This window comes from Lycium barbarum, chromosome 12 (assembly GCF_019175385.1).
Source record: "Lycium barbarum isolate Lr01 chromosome 12, ASM1917538v2, whole genome shotgun sequence".
NCBI classification, from domain to species: Eukaryota; Viridiplantae; Streptophyta; class Magnoliopsida; order Solanales; family Solanaceae; genus Lycium; species Lycium barbarum.
In genome coordinates, this window is record NC_083348.1 from 60,285,942 (window position 1) to 60,308,175 (window position 22,234).

The window sequence follows — 22,234 nt, forward strand, 5'->3', positions numbered from 1 at the left end:
ACTTGCGTCCTACCAGCAGAACACTCACAACCTTGCCAGGGATATGAGATTTAAGTAATAATAAGCATGTAAGGATCCAAACTGCATAATGAAGGTGTTGCCTTCTTGCTGACAACCCTTATCCTACGGTGGCAACGTAGTTTCAGGCTATCTGAGCCTTCTCGGTTAACTAAGCAATTCCCAAAAACATGAACATGATATAGTTGGCTAAGAAGCCCATGATTTTCGTGAAATAACTTGTAATCATGATTTCATGAAATAACTTGTAAACATGGTTTCATGAGATAACTTGTCATAGTCTTGCAAACATGTTCTTGATTTATGAGTAATAACAATAGTTCATAATTATATATATATATAATTGACTTGAAAACATGTTTGTAACTTGCTACATAAAATCATAAAGTTTCATATAAACATAATGAGAATACATGAGGAAGAATTCATGATTCATGGATTAAGCTAGGGTTCCTAATAACCGTAATGGAAGATTAGGAATACAATAACGAATATAGATACAAAATTCATGTACATAAATACGGGCTACCAATATGTTGGGTTTAATGTCCTAGGGTTTGAACTTCATGGATATCAAGAAACGGAGCATGGGGAAGAACGTAGAGATTCCCTCATGTGGATGGAAGTTCTACATACCTTAATTGCTCCAAAACTTGAATTAAAGACTTGAGCTTTGAAGAAGATTTCCAAAATCTTGAATTCTTGAACCTTGAGATAGGTTTTCTTGAAAACCCTAGTCTTGGAATGATGATTTCTTGTTTAGATTACAAGGATAGGTATTGGAATTGATTTGGAATAATTAGAGTAGGCTTACCTTGGTGTTCTTGATGATGGAAGAGGGTAGGAAGTCGTTCTAGGGCTTGAAGGAATGAAAAATAATGATTTGAACTGATATGGATGAATATGTACTGATCTGGAAAAATTATATTTTCGGCCCAGTTAAATACTGGCCGTATTTTGAAATACGGTCCGTATTTTGACATATGGACTGCACTGCGTCTCTTTAGTAAAATGGCATAACTCTTTGCACAGGTGTCTGTTTGATCCCCATAATATACCTTCGGAAAGGTGTTTGAAAGCTCTACAACTTTAATGAAGGAAGTTTTCCCAAATTCCAAATAAATGTTGAAATACGGGCCGTATTTGGAAATACGGGTCTGTATTTAACCATTTGACATCAAATTGCCAAATTCCAGAATGCTCAAAAATCCTTGGTTTCAGTTTACGATTTGAAATACGGGTCGTATTGTGAAATACGGTCCGTATTTAACCATATGACATTCAACTACCAGTTTACGATTTGATTTACGGCCCGTAAACTGAAATACGGTCACTGTTCATGGGCGTAAACCACCATCTTACAGCTGAAGAGGAAATTTCCAATTCCCACATTCTTTATCTAGTTTTCTAAGTCTAGGATCATGGTCAAAGCTTAGGTTAAAGGTACGGGGTGTTACAGAGACTTCGGTAGAGAGGCCATTGTCTTCAGGTATGTAGTGCTTTCCTTGATACTTTCCTGGTCGTGTGTGGCCATGGTTATTGATGTTGTTGTTGTATCCCTGTGAGGCGATGTATTTTAGGTTTTTGTGATAGGATAGCAGTGCCATTTTATAGGGAAAACTCTGGCGAAATTTTTATAGAATCCCCAAGAACCTAACATTCGAGGACGAATGTTCCTAGGGAGGGAGAATGTTACACCTCAGAATATCCGGATTTGTTGCTTTGAGAGTAGACTAATGTGAGCTTAAGATGAACATGAAGTCCTTACGAGATTAAGTAGAGTATTAGATAGCTTAAGGTGCATACTATAAGATTTTGAAGTGTTATATAAGTGCCGAACTCCTAGGCTAGCTAACTACTGAAGCCGATAAAATAGGGGAAATGCTGCCCAATTTTCGTTGGTTCATGAATTGTTCTAGTTTGGGTTTAAGAGTATCATTAAGGCTTAACCATGGTATGAATCCTTCTAAATGTAGATTTATCAAGCTTCGACGGTGAACGTTAAGTACTTAAGAAGACGATGAGGTATGTAAGGCTAAACCTTCTTTCATTAAGGCATGATTCCTTTGCTATATACCATCTCATGGGTTCCAAAATGTCTTCCAAACGACTCCATCCCTAGAAATACTAAAGCTCATGATTCTCGATATTTTTACAATGCTATTACCTCCTTTATAGGATAGTTGATCCTCTAAGGAAAGATGTAACGAAAATTATGATGATGATAATACTTATGGACTCTTATGTATACGGGTATAAGTATGTATGGCTATTATGTAACACCGAGCTTTTATGGTCGGGTATGGTACCTATCGCGCGCACACCACTGCAGTTGGGTAGGGATAACACTGAGCCTTGGTAGGGCCAGGTATGTATAACACCGAGCCTTGTCATCGCCGGGTATGTGAAACATCGAACCTTCATGGTCAGATATGGTACTATTATATAAGTAAGCATCAGAACTGGAAGGTTCCTATTAGAAAATGGGTAAGAAAACAGGACGATTGCCACTAGAGGTACAAATGGCTCTATTATCTCATGACTCTCCTATCTTATGTTATTTCTTATCCTTCTACTATGATGTTGATTATGCTTTACATACTCAGTATATTATTCGTACTGACGTCATTTTGTTTGTGGACGCTGCGTCATGCCCGCAGGTGGACAGAGAGATAGACTCAACCCATAGACTGCTTGTTCTGAGACAGCATAGAGGAGCTCCATTTGATCCGGAGCTGCAGCTGTTGGTATTATTCTTTTGTGTACATACATATGGGCATGGCGGGGTCTTGTCCCGTCTATATGATGTTACATACTCTCTTTAGAGGCTCGTAGACAGTTGTGTATGGTTAGATGTCTCTTAGCCTTATCGGCTTACATTTTGTATATTATTTTGTTAGTCTCGTCGGCTTGTGTATATAGATATGGGCATAGTTGTTGATAATGATATAAATGTGACATTGCCTACTAAGATTTGTACCATTGATGTATAGAAATCATGAGTAGGACATGTGGCTCACCTAGATGTGAATATGAATGTACGATACAAGGTGCCCGGATGGGTTAGCACCGGGTGCCCGTCATGGCCCTCCGATTGGGTCGTGACAAAAGTGGTATCGGAGCAGTTCTGTCCTAGGGTGTGTCTACTAGCCGTGTCCAGTAGAGTCTTGTTTATGGGTGTGTTGCGCGCCACACTTATAAATAGGAGGTTGCGGGCATTTTTAGGAATGAATGACCATTTTCATAGATCGTGCGATAGAGCCATGATATAAGTATTTCTCTTTCCTTAACCGTGTATTATGTATTTCAGAAATGCCTGTGAAGAGGAAAGATACGACAGCCCAAAGGGCAAGACAGTGATGGAAAAGCGGGTTGAAAGAATAGCGCCCCCAGTTATAGAGAGGGATGAATCCCAGAATGAGGTTCCGTCACCAGATGCTTCGGGCCAAGATGTGAAAGAGGCCATTCATTTACTCACTCAGTTGGTTGCCGCTCAGACCCAGCGGAAAGGTATAGGTGAGGGTGATAGGGTTGTTAGTGTAAGAGCCTGTGATTTTATTGTGCAAGAGCCCGTGATTTTATTTGCTTAAACCCGCCAAAATTCTTCGGGTCAAAGCCAGATGAGGACGTTCAGAGCTTTATTGATGGGATGTTGAGGACACTTCGGTTAATGCATGATTCAGACATTGAATTAGTAGAGTTAGCATCCTATAGATTGCAGGATGTTGCGGTTCATTGGTATACGGTTTGGATGGCTTCAAGGGGAGTTAATGCACCGCTCCTGGTATGGCAAGAATTTATAGATGCCTTCCTCCGACATTACTTGCCTCCAGAGGTTCGACGGGCTAGAGCCTATAAGTTCTTGAATCTTAGGCAAGGAAGCATGAGAGCTTTAGAGTATAGTCTCTGCTTCAATTCTTTGGCTAGGTATGCTCTGGCTATGGTAGTAGATATAGGTGATTGAGTGTACCGATTTGTGAGTGGCTTGGGGCCATATTTGATGGATAAATGCTTGAGTGCGTCCCTTCAGGACAACATGGATATTTCACACATTCAAGCCCATGCCCAGAATTTGGAGGAAAGCCAACAACAACAAAGAAGTGAGCGTGAGCATGACAGAGGGTATAGCAAGAGGGCTATATCTTCGGGTCCGATTAGTCAGTTCAGAGGAGGGCAAAGACAGCAGTTTTCTAGGCATTCAGGCCATTCGATGACTAGTGCGCCTCCACGATTTACGGGCCAGATATTTGATAGATCTACTCACACTAGGCCGAGTCAGAGTTTTAGGGCTTCAGGTTCTCATTTCATAGGCGATTCGGGTCAGGCAAGGCCACCCGTGCCACGATGTTCTCAGTGCGAGAAGTTACACTAGGGCCAGTATCGGTTAGGCTCAGAAGTTTGCTATACATATGATCGGCCAGGCCACATCATGCGTGACTGCCGTTCGATTGGTGGAATGGGTAGAGTCCAGCCTTCAGGATTGGCAGCCGGGTCTTCATCATCGATACGCCCTCTGGAGCAAGGTTCACAGGCGCCAATCAGCAATGGTAAAGGTAGAGGAAGAGCTCCCAGTTCTAGTGGTCCTCCGCACTGTATTTATGGATTGGCTGGGCGACAAGATCTTGAGTCTTCTCCTGATGTCATCACAGGTATATTGTCAGTATTTCTCTTGATGTATATGCATTGATAGATCCGGGCTCCACACCGTCATACGTTACTCTATATATTGTGGGTCGATTTGTGGTCAAACAAAAGTCAATCAAACCTTTCGAGGTATCGACACCCGTTGGTGAATCGATAATAGCTATTCACGTATATAGAAATTATGTAGTTGTGATTTGTGACCATCGTACTATGGCCGATTTACATGAGTTATAAATGGTGGACTTTGATATTATTATGGGCATGGATTGGTTGGCTTTTTGCTACGCCAATGTTGATTGTAGAATGAAAATGGTTCGCTTCCAGTTTCCGGGAGAACCAGTTTTAGAATGGAAAGGAAATACAGCGTCCCCGAAAGATAGGTTTATTTCCTACTTCAAGGCCAGGAAAATGATTGCTAAAGGCTGTATTTATCATCTAGTCCGGGTTCAAGATGCAGAAGCCGAATCGCCAACTCTTCAGTCTGTCCCCGTGGTGAATGAGTTTCCAGATGTATTCTCGGATGAGGTTCCAGGCCTCTCTCCTGAGTGGGAGATTGACTTTGCTATTGATGTGCTACCAGATGCAAAACCCATATCCATTCCTCCTTCTAGGATGGCTCCCGTGGAGTTAAAAGAGTTGAATGAGCAATTGAAGGACTTGCTTGAAAAAGATTTTATTAGTCTTAGTTCTTCCCCGTGGGGAGCACCCGTGTTGCTTGTGAGCAAGAAAGATGGCTCCTTGCGAATATGCATTGACTACAAGCAACTGAATAAAGTGACGATCAAGAACAAATATCCGCTTCCAAGTATTGATGACTTATTTGATCAATTGCAGGGTGCCAAGTGGTTTTCAAAAATAGATTTGAGATTCGGGTATCATTAGGTGAGAGTTAGGGAGAAGGATATTCCTAAGACGGCTTTCAGAACAAGATATGGCCATTTTGGGTTCCGGGTAATGTCATTTGCGCTAACTAATGCGCCGACAGTATTTTTGGATTTGATGAACAATGTGTTCAGGCCTTTTCTAGATTTACTTGTGATTGTTTTCATTGACGATATCCTAGTATATTCTAGGTCCGAGGCAGAACATGCGGATTGCGTACCATTCTTAGAGTTCTTCAAACTCAAGAGTTATTTGCCAAATTTATAAAGTGTGAATTTTGGTTGAATTCAGTGACCTTTTTGGGGCATGTTATTTTAGCCGATGGCATCCGGGTAGATACCCAAAAGATTGAGGTTGTAAAGACTTAGCCAAGGCCTACAACACCTAAAGAGGTTCGTAGTTTTCTGGGCTTAGCATGTTATTACAGGAGGTTTGTAGAAGGCTTTCTTCTATCTCTACACCACTCACGATGTTGACCCAGAAATTAGTCAAATTTCAATGGACGGATACTTGTGAACGTAGTTTCCAAGAGCTAAAGAACAGATAACTTCTGCCCCAGTCCTGACGCTATCAGAAGGACCAGAAGGTTATGTTGTCTATTGTGATGCTTCGGGCGTGGGATTAGGATGTGTATTGACACAGCATGGTAAGGTGATTGCCTACGTCTCAAGGCAGTTGCGCAAAAATCAGAAAAATTACCCGACCCGTGATCTTAAGTTAGGTGCGGTGATTCATGCATTGAAGATGTGGAGACATTATTTGTACGTTGTCCATGTGGATATCTACATGGATCATAAGAGCCTTCAGTATATTTTCAAGTAGAAGGAATTTAATTTGCGGCAAAGGCGATGGTTGGAGTAGTTGAAATATTATAATGTTAACATCCTATATCATCCCGGGAAAGCAAATTTTATGGCTGATGCTCTTAGCCATAGATCCATAGGAAGTTTATGCAATGTTCAGCTAAAGAAAAAAGAGATAGCTCGTGAGCTCCAGTAGTTAGCTGGCCTAGGAGTTCGGGTAGTGGACTCAGGTAATGTGGGAGCTACCATTCAGAATTCAGTGGTCTCGTCACTAGTGGTTGAAGTGAAAGAGCGTCAATACGAGGATCCCATGCTAGTTCATTACAGAACTACACTCCCTCAGAAGAAGAAGACATCCTTCGAGATTTCGGGAGATGGAGTTCTCCGATGTCAACGCAGGTTGTGTGTTCCCGATGTTGCAGGGTTACGTCAACAGATTTTGAAAGAAGCTCATTGTTCCCGTTATTCCGTTCACCCCGGAGCAACAAAAATGTATCATGATCTTAAATCTATATATTGGTGGAATGGAATGAAGGACATAGTGGAATTTGTAGCTCAATGCCCTAACTGTCAGCAAGTGAAAATCGAGCACTAAAAGCCCGACAGATTGTTTCAAGTTATAGAAATTCCAACTTGGAAATGGGAAGTAATAAACAAAGATTTCATTGCAGGCTTACCCCGTTCTCGACGTAAGTATGATTCTATATGGTTCATTGTAGATAGATTCACGAAGTCAGCTCATTTCTTACTGGTCCGAACTATATATGTAGTAGAACATTATGCAAAGCTTTATGTTAAAGAGATAGTGCGACTTCACAGTGTTCCAGCATCTATTATCTCCGATAGAAGGACTCAATTTACAACCAATTTATGGAAAACTTTCCAAGAAGGTTTGGGGACTCAGGTGAGTCTTAGTATAACATTTCACCCACAGACCGATGGACAAGCTGAACGTACCATTCAGACCATTGAGGATATGCTACGGGCATGTATATTGGATTTTGGAGGTAGTTGGGATGATCACTTACCGCTTATTGAATTTTCTTACAACAACAATTATCATTCTAGCATCCAAATGGTCCCATATGAGGCTTTATATGGGCGCAAGTGTAGATCTCCAATTGGGTGGTTCGAAGTATGACAGAAAAAATTGATAGGGCCAGACTTGGTCCAGCAAGCTATAGAGAAATTCAAGCTTATACATGATCGATTATTAACAGCTCATAGTCGTCAGAAATCCTATGCAGATAATCGTCGAAGAGACTTAGAGTTTTAAGTGAAAGATTGGGTATTCTTGAAGGTGTCGCCAATGAAGGGCATCATGAGATTTGGTAAAAAGGACAGGCTTAGTCCTCGGTATATTGGACCTTATGAGATTGTACGCAAGGTAGGTCAAGTGGCCTATGAATTAGATCTACCTTCGGATTTGGAGTCAGTCCATCCGGTTTTCCATGTATTGATGCTTCATAAGTGCATTGGAGATTCTTCTAGAGTTGTATCGGTAGATGATGTCCAAGTCACTGAGCAATTACCCTACGAAGAAGTTCCCATTGCCATTCTAGATAGGCAAGTACGGAGACTCAGAACCAAAGATGTAGCTTCAATTAAAGTTTTATGGAGGAATAGTAATAGAGAGAAAATGACTTGGGAAGCATAAGAAGACATGAAGTTCAGGTAGCTGCATTTATTTCCACCTCCAGAGGAGACTCAGGCAGAGAGCCCATTGTCCTCAGGTATGTAGTGCTTTCCTTGATACTTTCCTGGTCGTGTGTGGCCATGGTTATTGATGTAGTTGTTGTAGCCCCGTGAGGCAATGTATTTTAGGTTGTTGTGACAGGATGGCAGTGCCATATTATAGGGGAAACTCTGGCGAAATTTTTATAGAATCCCCAAGAACCTAACATTCGAGGACGAATGTTCCTAGGGGGGGAGAATGTTACACCTCGAAATTTTTGGATTTGTTGCTTTGAGAGTAGAATAATGTGAGATTAAGATGAACATGAAGTCCTTACGAGATTAAGGAGAGTATTAGATAGCTTAAGGTGCATACTATACGATTTTGAAGTCATATGAATATGTGAAATTTAGTTTCTTGAAGGAAGTGAAATGTAAGTCGTGTTCGGAAAGGTTTTCGCTATAATTGAGCTCATATTTATCTAGAAATATCATGAGGGGCTGCTATAGGGCCTATTGTATGGTTAATGAAGTGTTATATAAGTGCCAAGAAGGTTCCGCGAGGATTGGAAGTCAAACGAGTCGACGAGAACGAAATTCGGGAATTTCTAGTTGTATGGCCATTTGTATGGACCATATAAGATATACAGCCCGTATTATAGTCCGTAGATTACTTCCAGAGAAGGGTGATCCCTGGTGAGCTTATACAGTCCAATTATACGGACCGTATAAATTATACGGCCCGTATAATTGGCCATATAATCGGGTCGGGTCAGATTTGTCTTTTTATATACATGGACGACCCTTACTTGCTTTTTCATTTCCCACTTCCTCCAAACTCTCCAAAGCTCTAAAACCCTTCTCTAAGCATATTACACTCAAACCCAAGAAATTACATGTCACGACCCAACTAGGGGCCGCGACGGGTACCCGATACTTGTACCGAGCACCCCTTATCTCGTATCGTACTCTTACTACTAGGTGGGCCGTATAAATGCATACTATCATTTCTTTAATTAACTCCATCATTAATAACATTAGTATAAACGCGTATTAATAAACTTTACTAACATGTTACACAGCGACGGAGATAAACAAGTTATGAAACATCTGACTGTACATATCTGTCTACGAGCCTCTAAACAAAATACATATGATAAAAAGGAGGGCCGGGTGCTGCCGTGCCCGAATATGTACACAAAAATAGTACCAAGAAACTGAGGCTCCGGAACAACTGGAGCGCTGCCAATGTGTCACCGATAGAACTCCTAGGAACCGATCCTGTCTGCCTGCTCACCTGCGTGGCATGAAACGCAGCGTCCACAAGAAGGGACGTCAGTACGAGTAAGTACCGAGTATGTAAGGCATGAATAATAACATACGGGAAATTTAGAACAGAGATAATGACATAAAAGAAATATAGAGCATGTCATGAGGTAGAAAAATAACATGTACATATAAGTGCCCTTTGGCGGATACCATGCATGCTTAGCGTTGCGGAACGTGCAGCCCAATCCATATGTGCATATACTATAACATATTGCTGCGGAACGTGCAGCCCGATCCATGTGTACATATAATACTTTACTTTCTTGGAAAACATTTCTTTTCATATATATAGAAAATAGAACATATCATATTGCCGAGGCGTCGGCTCCGATCCATTTAGCAATATAACCCGCGTCCGGGACGATATCATGTATCATACTCCAACTGATCAGGTGGCTATGCGTCTATAGCGCCTTCCCTTTCCCAATCTTCCCCATATACATATACATATATTTATAACATATAAACAGCATGCATGAGAGCCCAAAGAAAGTCATATCCGTATCGGAGTGACATAAGGTCGGTAGCCTCCGATTATATTATGGAATAGCTATGGGCGTCGTGTCTCACCTTGAAGGGACAATTAATATAAGGCGAGACTATCAATGAGGAGTGTCATCATGAGAAAACATAAAACAGGATCATAAGGCATCGTTTCATATGCTAGGAACCTTTAAGATAGTCATTATTCATAATTGAGTTGAGAAATCAAGAAATAGCTTAACATTTTCATATTGTCATATTCATGGTAGGAACATATCATCAACATATCTGTCATAGACTTTTTCTCATATTTGACGTCATCATTGTCATTATAAAATCATATTCGTCATTTTAGTCATAAAAGCTTTCAATCTCTTAAAACTTGGTTTTTGGAAAATATGGACATTTTAAAAAAAGAAATAACAATTATGAACTATTAGGAAAAGACTTATACCTTGGGGTCATAGACTCCTAGCTTTTGCAAGCGAAGAAGATAATAGAACATTTAAGACATTATGACGTGGGGATCATGCCTTTGGAAGAAAAGAGACGAGCCTTACATACCTTGCACGCTTCCTTGGTCAATCCAACTTAACTCTTGGGCTTCCAAAATCTATAACAATGTTAAGGAATCCAAACATTAGTTATAGATATCTAGGATTCTTATCCTAAACTAACACTTTGTCTACCGAAATTTCGGCAGCATTTCCCCTGTAAATACACCGTCCCCAAGAATCTATCTTGGCCAATTCTTAACCAACAATAATCCGGGAATGCAACCCGGCCAAACTATCAACAATAATACCAACAATCTTGCCAACAACGTCAACAATTAATCCAAGACTCATTCTAACATTAGCAACCTTGTCTTACAATTCAATGACATTTCATTTACATTCAATTCAATTTGCATAACATTCAAATGACCTAATCGACATACTACTTCACCCAACGCACTCCAATTCAACAAGAACAATATCAATCTAATTCCTTCTTTCAAATTTAATCACAACAACCTAACAATTTACACACTAACAACATCATACTAACAACCTTATCTTCCATACATGCACAAACATTATATTCAATTCATATAACTTCTAAAACAAGTTTCCAACAATTACAACCTAAACTAAAATTATTAAACTTCCATTTCTCACCATAGATTTCACTACAACAACATCCAACATACAAGATAAAATTTGCTCACTATCCTTTCACAATACAACATACACACACGGCCTCACATACACCACACACTACACGGCCAACTACTACTCTTGCATGGCTACAATTAATCATCCATATTTTCATAAATTCCATCCATTTTCATACACCACATCATACACAAACATCCAAAACATATAAAGGATGATAAATTCTTACCTTTTCTTCTTACCCTCCTTCTTGGCCAAGATTGTAACTTTCAAGAATTTGTGTTTTTCTTGCTCCAATGACCACCCTACCTTGATAAGGACCCTTCAATTAGTAGGAAATAATTTTTGAAGAAAATTTTTCCAAGGTTGTTGTTGAAGTTACTATGGCTGAATGGCCTATAGATTTTTTTCTCCTTCCTTTTTTGTTCTCAAGTCTTGAAATTTCTAGAGAATTATGTGAATAAGATGACCATTAAGTCATCTTTTAAACCCATTCATTTAATTCTCATATGGGCTTGGCCCATCAAGAAGGGGGGACGGCCAACCTTGGCCCAAAAGATCAAGCCCACTTTTTTTTTGTGTTTTGTTTTGCACTTCATGACAAATTTTAATTTTTCCAAATTCCAAATTTGCCCTTATCCTTCCTCCATATTTTCACGAATCATATTGCAAATTTACCTTTTTGCCCCTAGCCTTTCTTATTATTTCCACTTCTAAAATTTTCATAAGCAACTCATATGCCAAACAAAATAAAAATAAGGCCTTGTTTGTTATCTTCCCGCGATTATCTTGAATTATCCAAACACACAAAATGCGGGATATAACATTACAAAGATCAAATAGCAAGAATTGAAGTGTTCATGTGTTAGAAGGCTCCCTAGGTTGATAGATTTATAGATTTACTTGGGTATTGTAGCTAGGGTTTTGCACAAGTTGATATCTTGCTCTAAAGCTTGTTCCTAGGAGATAAAAAGGTTAGTTTTCATGCTTATTTCATGTTATTAAGAATGCTTGGTTGTAACAAAACTTGGGTGAAAGGAGAAATGTAGAGGATGAGTTCTAAATATGAATTTCATGATGTTTAAGAGTAGTAAACTAATTTGAGTCATGAGTCTTAGTATGATTTAGATATGTTCTTGTTATAAAAGGTAATAATGGTGATGAGGAAGCATTGTATGAAAATGTGCAAAAGTTGGTATGAAGTTGCTAGTATGAGTTGAATATGAGAATGGATATTGACGACTTAATGGAATGTGATTACTTGATTATGATATTGTCGATGTTATTATGGATGTTTGGGAGTTGTTTTGTAATGTAGTGGAAGCCTATGAAATAGGGAAAATGCTGCCCAATTTTCGTTGGATCATGAATTGTTCTAGTTTGGGTTTAAGAGTATCATTAAGGCTTAACCATGGTACGAATCCTTCTAAATGTAGATTTCTCAAGCTTCGACGGTAAACATTAAGTAGTTAAGAAGATGACGAGGTATGTAAGGCTAACCCTTCTTTCATTAAGGCATGATTCCTTTGTTATATACCATCTCATGGGTTCCAAAATGTCTTCCAAACGACTCCATCCCTAGAAATACTAAAGCTCATGATTCTCGATATTTTTACAATGCTATTACCTCCTTTATAAGATAGTTGATCCTCTAAAGAAAGATGTAATGAACACGATGATGATGATACTTATGGACTCTTATCTATACGGGTATAAGTATGTATGGCTATTATGTAACACCGAGCTTTTATGACTGGGTATGATATCTATCGCGCGCACACCACTGCAGTTGGGTACGGATAACACTGAGCCTTGGTAGGGTCAGGTATGTATAACACCGAGCCTTGTCATAGACGGGTATGTGAAACACCGAACCTTCATGGTCGGGTATGCTACTAATATATATGTAAGTTAGAACTGGAAGGATCCTATTAGAAAATGGGTAAGAAAACAGGACGGTTGCCACTAGAGGTACAAATGGCTCTATTATCTCATGACTCTCCTATCTTATGTTATTTCTTATGCTTCTACTATGATGTTGATTATGCTTTACATACTCAGTACATTATTCGTACTGACATCCTTTTGTTTGTAGACGCTGCGTCATGCCCACAGGTGGATAGGGAGATAGACTCGACCCATAGACTGTTTGTTCAGAGACCGCATAGAGGAGCTCCATTTGATCCGGAGCTGCAGCTGTTGGTATATGATGTTACATACTCTCTTTAGAGGCTCGTAAACAGTTGTGTATAGTTAGATGTCTCTTAGCCTTGTCGGCTTATATTTTATATATTTTTTAGTTAGCCTCATCGGCTTGTGTATATGGACATGGGCGTAGTTGTTGATGATGATATAAATGTGTCATTGCCTGATGAGATTAGCACCATTGATGCATAGAAATCATGAGTAGGCTATGTGGCTCACCTAAATGTGAATATGAATATACGATATGAGGTGTCCGGGTGGGTTAGCACAGAGAGCCGGTCATGACCCTCCAATTGGGCTGTGACAAAAGACGTCACAGTGGCTGACGTACCGCTGTGGCGCAATCACTGGACAATAGCATCAAAACCATGCCCGAACCACTTTCGCCACTAAGAATTAAATCGAACATTTCCCATACCAACTAGGTCTAATCCGTAGCATGATATAATTGCGTGCTTAGATACCAATTGGAATCGTCTAGATACCAATTAGACACACCGAGATACCAATTTGATTGAAGAAGCACAATTAGAAATACAGAGGGAAATTTCCTAAATGTCCTATTGCCTCCCGTGGATGGGCATGGACGTCTACGTACCATTCCACGACACTCTACTAGACATTTCTCTTGTACTTGTGAAATCGGTAACCTAGGCTCCGATACCAACTTGTCACGACCCAATCTTGGATCCCGCGGGCACCTACAATTTCCGCCTCGGTAGGCGAACCCTCAACCAAAACAAAATATTTGCAAGTAAATAACGAGATTCAATAACCTTCAAGAAATATTATAATCAGCAGCGAAAATCAAACTAATATATTCAAATAAATTAGCAGAAGTGTTTACAACAATTTATAATACACTGACTCGATTTTTCCCGTGATCTGGTCTAGACTAGTACAAAAGCGACTAATGTTGAACCGTAATACAATAATAAATCTATGACCCAACCTCCATCTTTGAATGAAAAAGATGAAGGCCTTCAAGATAGAAACTGTGCATCTTCCGAAAAACTCCAGCGATCAATTTCCTGAAAAACACTACACCCCAAAAAGGGATGTAGCAAGAGTAGTATCAACACAATACTAGTACTGGTAAGCATCATAGGCCTACAATGGTTAGAAGAACATATCAGTAAAAGAATTCACAAATAGCATGGTAAGTAAACTGAATCAACAACGCACGTTACCTACCGCTCACCACCACAACAAAGGTTCTTATTCTCACTAACTCTTCCCTAGTAATATGTTGCCTAACTTACATTGTACTCGCTTTTATCTCCTTAGCATACAATAGACAATTTCACACAAGTATCACAAGTCAACTACTATTACGCTATTCAATCTTAGTATCTAAAGTCATTTCGTCATTTTGATATTCACCTAATTTTAGGAAACCAACATATACAACTGAACCAACGAACAATCACCAAAGGTAATCCAAGATCATGGCCTATGGTTATAACAACTAAGCCCAACTATGTCAAGTCTCAAATACTCAATCTGAATCTGTATATCACAAATACATCACAAGAATATCATAATAGAAGCCATAGTGCAGTGCAATGAATGCAATAATGTATGAAATGTACAATGCAATGTTGTGTACACATGTACTCCGGACGAGAATCTATATGTCTCGGTAGCACAACCCATGGGGGACCCGAGAAGTACATGTACCTCACTGTTCCGGTAACAACCTCGGATACCGCTACTTCACGATTCCAGCAAAGACCTCGGTAATCGCTATGCATAACCTCGATTTCGGGACAATAATTGGATATCGGTTCTCACGTCACTCTTATCCAATTAATCCCAGCTCATCACAATGTTTCCTCAAGTATCATCAATGCATTAACAACATATCATAAAGGATAAGCATGCATGCAATGTATGAGTTCAATGTCAATAATCAATCAATATCACAAGTACCACGCATGAGCACACAAACAATATCATGAAGAGGATATACAATAAGCCATAATAGAACACTATCATCGTATCAAACGACAATACGTAAGATATTACCAAATCATAACCAGGATACATTAATAGTCTCTGATAACCAACACGGACAAAGTCACATAACAATATCACCTCATTTCTTTACTGCCTAACAACAACAATAATTGACAATTGCGCTTTATACTTACAAAGGCATCACTAACATCCAGTCTAAAATCATCTCACGTTCTTGGCACATTTTATCCATTCAATACCAAATAAGATTCAATATTAAATAGCACAAGATATGTTATGTGCATCATACGTGTCATGACCCAAACCGATGAGTCGTGACGAGTGTCTGACCTTTAGTGACCAAACGCCCCTACACACATATCTGAACCGTACTGCGTATCAAGGGCCCATAAGTGACCTAAACTGATCTCATACTGCCTCATGAAGGGGGTGACATCATAAACTCCGTACAATCTGTATATACATATGCATACTAAAAGAACAGTGCAAGCTAGCTAGGCCGCTACATATACTGTACACAAAAGAATAAAAGCCGACAAGGCTACATCATCTGACAAATACATACAACTGCCTACAGACTTCTACTGGAATAAAAGCTATAGAAAGGACGGGACAGGGCCCCGTCATACCCATATACATAGACATCTCAAAAGAATAGCATATCAAAATAGACAGCAGCTCCGGATCAAATGGAGCGCACTGACCACCGCTGGATAGAGGTCCTACTAAGATGGACCGTCTGTCTGTCTACCTGAATCTGCGGGCATGAACGCAGCCTCCCCAAGCAATAGGGGAGTCAGTACGGATAATGTACTGAGTATGTAAGGCATAAGAGTAGCATAAGCATAAGAATCATAAATGGAATCTGAAACTCAAAAGTCAAACTGACTATCTGCATGCATTTGTATGAACTAGTATCTGAAAATATGCATATGTATATGAATGCAATGCATAACTGAAGTGTATACATAGAACGCTCGGAGTGACATAAAGTCATATTACCTGTGATGGACAGCCTTTGAGCTAACATCATCAACATACATAATCTCAAGACCTATGAACAGAAGGAACAATCATACGGGGTATAGGAACATCAAAGACTGAAGTACTCCTCGTGCTTCTAAGAGTAGAGTAATATGGAAGCCTATTCAATCGCCTGTTGGCTCATAACATAGGATCATGCCAAAATGAAGAAGGAATAGCCTTAACATACCTTGAAGTGTATCCAATCGTCCAACTTCTACTTCTCGAACTCGTAAATCTACAATCAAGATAACATATGCCTTAATTAACTTACCTCATTTACAAACCATTTTAAATACAAAAAGAGCTTAACAAATTCTGGATAGCATTTCCTTGTAAACTTAACAATCCTTCAACTTCCCATTCAATCCAACATCAATCACAATATCCACAACAACAATGACAACACTTACATATCAAAATATACTCAAATCTATTCCGAATCATCTCTTAAAACAGCCCCAAATCACTATATTACCATTCATCAACTCACCACTTTCATAAGTATCTTCTCTTTACTTAAAACCACTAAAACTCGTAGTAATTGACTTAAGTACAAAGCTAGAAATTATTTACATACCTTGAGGGGTCTAAGATTCCAAGGATCAACTTCAACTCCAACTTCCCAAGCTTCACAACTTAATGAAACCCTAGGAACAACCTTCTTCTTCACAAGCTCGTGTTTACGGGGCTCGGATCTTACCAAATCTCCACTAATATGATGGAAAATATTAAAAGAAGGGTTTTAAGGGTTTTCTCTGGTCTGGTAATGAGGAAAAATAAAGAATAAGTCATGGGATCTTATATTTATAATTGGAACTAGAACGTTCCAGCGATGCGGTTCGACGAGCGGGTCGACGACCCGTCGACGTGTCGGCGGTTCGTCGACTTGCTCCGTCGATATGCTCCTGCAGATCAGAGGTTGCAGAGACATGTTGACGGTGTGCAATGACTGTCGGGCACGGGTATCTATTCCAAAGGAATACCCAACTAGGAAACTATAAGTTTTCCTACGACGAAAACGAGGGGCGTAACAATACGGGAACTGCTCATTAAAGGGACATAGTAAACTAAGTACCGAACAAATAATCTTCCAAGTCACATAAAGTCCACCAATACTCACGAAAAACCAACACATGAACCTAGGGAATCTACAGGTCACAAGCTCGAACACACAAATCGCATAACAGTACCATCCTAAGGATCCATCCCAAACTCCAAAATCCTATACATGTATTCTCCGTTTCATCTAATACACGAATATGTAAGTCTAATCGGAGTCTACCGAAAAGGAAGCGTAACTTATCTTGAGGCCGAACAAGAGCGCGAACATCCACTTGGATTCTATCTTCCATCTTCGTAGGGAACCTGTAGATCCGAGAGGTCTAGGAATGATGGACATATTCAAGTAAGCAAAGCCCGAAGAATTCGGGCCATACAAGCAAAATTGACATTCTTAAAATAATTAACCTAGGTTCTTGATTATGCAAATCTCACCTCTTTGTGGAACACAAGGTTAATCTAGGTCAAAATTACCCAATTGATACCCATAAGCTATTATTAGCCTCTAACAACTTATCCCATTAAGAAAATTAGAAGATTTAAGAAAGAACCTCATTTAAGCTTTGCCATAATCACAATTGGCGTAAGCAGAAAAGGGGAAATTAAAGGAGAGGAATAGAGGTTTTAAGGACATTACCTCCGCAATATTTTGGGTCTCAAGGAACTGAAAATGTCTCCAGGTAGCGGCTATGACTTAGGAAAATGAAAGCTAGGTTAAGTGAAGAAATGGGGTTTTAAATAAGGAAATAACTGCTTGTCAACCGCTATGGCGATAGTGCATCAGAGCTATTGCATAATCACTTTGGTGGGGGTTCCAGGCCGCTGTGGCTCCTGCGCTGGGGCAGAAACTCTGCCGCTATGGCGGCATAACTGGCCCAAATTTGACATTTTACACGCGACTCGCACGATTGGTCCGATCAAGTTAGTGATTTAAGAGCGTGGAGATTCAGAGGTGTTTTAAAGGGGGTCAAGGTTGCGAATTTCCTAAAAGTCACAGTAACGACGAATGGATCGTTACACTCATCACACTTCTACTGTGGTATCTGAACTAGCTGTAATGGTCCTGCTAGTCTCTGGTGCCAAGAATACAGAAAGAGGCTAAGAATTCATTTCGAATGAAGAAATTTAGAATATTGTTTCCTGTTATCTCAATTGGTCAAATTGAAATCAAGTATCTTCTTTCGATGAATGATCAAAAGAGCCACTTTAAGCAATATTACTCAAATTTTAAGTGGATTCAAGTTCTTATTTTTGCAACTTTAGCCGCAGCTTATATAGGTGAATCCATTGAGGGCCTTCATTGAAATATAGAAATAGTAGCATCCAAAATGCCTATACAAACTCAATTCATCATTTCCTAATGTAATAGAAAAACAAATCTAGAAAGGGCTTTTAGATATGAAACAAAACCGCATGTTTTTTTTTTTGGACAAAAATATTTCTTTCTTTTTTTTCATCGATTAAAAATTGTGCTAGTCTAGAGGATGATTATCCATTATGGATCCTAACGTATCACTTATGAGCATTATTGTGTCATTCTAGAGGATGATTAACCTCTCTGGCGTATAACCTAGTGTATCTATTATTGTGTTAGTCCAGAGGAAGATTGACCTCTGAGGCGTGTAGCTTGGCGTATCTATTGTTGTGCTAGTCCAGAAGGCGATTAGACTTCGTGGGATACCAGCCTCGGTGTATCGAATGATTATTCGCCCCTGAGTCGGCGTGTGTTAATCTTTTGGTTGCTTGTGAGTGGCTTGTGATACTCGTGTCTTCCGAAATAAAATACTTAATGTGGTAAAAGGTTTGACGGATTGAAATTGGTATATTTCTTATGCGTTATACTAAGGTTGATGAAGTTTTCTCTATCTCTTACTTTCAAACTGTTTTACTACTATTGATTCACAAGTTTTACTGTAGCTATCTTATTTTGGATTACTAACTATTTCCCCTGAGACACTCACTGAGTACCCAATACTCAGGCATACAATTGTTGTTTTTTATGGTATGTTAGATAATGAAGAAGAGCAGGTTCGTGATATGTGTACGGAGTAGGAGAACTTGCTGCTTTTCAGACTTATTGGTGAGCCCGCATCCTTATTCATGGGACACCTCTCTATCATAGTTTGTTGCTTTTAGTTTTCGAGTTGCGTCCCAACGTTAATCCATACATTTATTTATCTTAGAAGCTCCATAGATAGTTGTCAGAATTGTGAGTAGATTGTTGAAGTCTCGTATGACTTGTTGGGGGTATTTGCCATGTTTTATGGCATCTTATTCCTATAAAACTTTTGCATATTTTTATAAGTATGAGTATGATTTCGGTTAGCCTGAAATGACTATTTTAAATAAAAGGTGAAAGATTATCGAAAGAGATTAGATGTTTATTGATTTTATAAGGTACTTCCGATGTTGTTAATAGCATCGGATGCTTGTTGTGCCAGGGTTGGTTTCGGGGCGTGACTAGCTTGGTATCAGAGCTCTAGGTTTATAAGTGTCCTAGAATTTTGTGCGGAGCTGTGTCTAGTGGAGCTTTCTTCATGAAAACTAGCCACTTGTATGGATGTATGACTACCAAGACATTATAGGTGTTTCTTACTCTCCTTTATTCTAGATCATGTTGTAAAGTTTGAAATTCTCTTTAGGATCATTCTATTGTATTAGATACTCGTGCCTCATGAAAATGACTTAAAACTTACGATGCAGCTGCTAACTACGTGAGCAATTGTCACACCCCAACCTTAGGGGGTGTGGCCGGCAGCCAGCACCCGAAGGCCCGAGCGAACCAACTGTGATATTTGAACTCTATAACATGAACCGTGGGCCGAGAAAGTCGGTAAATGATAATAATGAGAATAAAACATAACAAATTGTAGGCAGAAAGGCCTAACAATACATATATGCATATCTAAGGCCGACAAGGCCATAACCAAGAAAGACAACTATCCAGAAGGCCGACAAAACACATATGCACTGACTGATAGTCTATAAGCCTCTAGGAGTACTAAGATGCATCAACTGGTCAGAATAGGGCCCCCTATAACCATAAAATATATGTATGTATGTATGTGTGTGTGTCTATATATATATATATATATATACACATACATGCATGTATCCTACCCGATGACTATGACCAATAACTCCGGAGAAGTAGAGTGCGACAACCAACTGCTGAACTCGGGTACCCTACTAGGGAGGCGCACCGACCTATATACCTGCATCTGTTGGCATAATCACATCACACAAAAGGGCGTCAGTACGAAAGATGTACCGATTATGTAAGGTGGTAAGCATAAACATAAAGTATGTAAATAACATAAGAAGGGATATAGAGACAACCTGAAACTCAGAACAAGGACACTGTGGGCATCCATAACTATAACATGAATGTAAATACATGCTCGTAAAATCATTCCTACTGTAAAGGCATATACAATATCACATAATAATAAATCCCTCAGTGGGGTGAGTTCATCATAACTACTGGTCATATAGGACGCGATAAATCGCTGCCCAACTGATCAGTGGTATGCACAACTACGTGCTTTCCCGGCCGTCAATGAAACGGCGCGGTAATGCAAGAAATGCATCTAGGTACACATCTACGTGCCTTTCCGGTCGACTATAACGCGGCGCGATAGTAAAAATCATAACAAGAGTCAGAGTGACCTGTAGTCTTTATCCTCCGACTATCATTATTGTCGCTACATTTTTATCCTTTAATTCAAGAGGTAATATACATGGATAACATGTAAGATATTTGATATGAATTACACATGAAGAAGGGTTCAACTCATTCAGATAGTATATGATCAATTCAAGTTTAGTGGAAATGTTTCAATTCATGAATGCAAGAGATAATAAACATGAAAGGTGCTGGATATAAATCAAATATATGGGGCAGAACTTAGTTCAATCCGAAGAGGTGTGTTCATATCATGTTAATCGGAAAAAAGTTTCAAGGAAAGTTTGTTGAATTCTAGTCATGCCACAAGAGAAAGAGAAAGCCCTACATACCTCGTTGTTGAAGCGAATCCCGTCCCATGATCCCTCATATCCTTTACAACTGATTATATACATCATACGAAGGATTCGAAATCAATTCCAAGTCTATAACTTATAAGAACATTCATTGAGACATTTTATCGAGCAACTTGAGGGCATAAGTTCATAGAATTATTAGTAGTTCAATTTTTCCATAAAACGCTGCCATTTTCTTCTCCCTTGCTTCTACTCCTCATTACAATTCCATCCATAACTCCATATAGTGCATTCAATCCATTCAAAACAGCCCAACAATTAATTAAATCTATAGAAGTTAATAAGGGCTTATGTTCATGGAATTCCCTCAATAATTTCTAAGTTAATTACTTGAAGAATCATAAGGAGATCATGAGGAGAATAAAACATACCTTAATTTATAGGAATTAATCCAGCATCAAATTTATTTCGAGATGAAGGATCCTTCAGAAAAGCGAAACGATGTAGAAACGATGATTCTATGATTACCCCGGACTTTCTTGCGTTAGATTAGCTTGCTTAGCTCTTAGAATTGATCTTGCTCCATAGAGAATAGCTTAAGAGAGTTTATGAGGTGTTTTAAGGTCTGGAGTTGAAGAAAATGAGGTTCCAATTAGTTTGGGGCTTAATTTATATGAAAAGGGATGTTTCCACCGACCAATGCCTCCCTTGGACTCGCTGGTTTCGCGACAATTTGCACCCTTGGACAGAAATGTGAATATCTCTCCACTCTGACGTCGTATCGACAAACGGTAAAATGCGTAGAAAACTAGACTCATATACCTTCAATTGGTGGGTGGATCACCCCGTAACTCCAGGTATATTGAAAGAAGGTCTGTGACATCTGATCCAAATTTCAGTGAAATTGTGAATGTAACTTGCGACGACCTTTATCAACTTTCGTTCTTACAACTCACTTGACTTCCAAACTTAACAAGCGACTATTATATGATT

At 39.3% G+C, this 22,234-nt stretch overlaps 1 long non-coding RNA gene across 1 annotated transcript; it reads right to left on the reverse strand.

The window, feature by feature from the left end:
* Positions 1-18,777: 18,777 nt before the first annotated feature.
* Positions 18,778-21,880, reverse strand: LOC132623026 (uncharacterized). Its single transcript, XR_009576078.1, has 3 exons — positions 21,673-21,880; positions 21,278-21,326; positions 18,778-20,481 (listed from the first exon to the last, which is right to left on the reverse strand). It is a non-coding gene; the product is annotated as an uncharacterized LOC132623026 (long non-coding RNA).
* Positions 21,881-22,234: the final 354 nt, after the last annotated feature.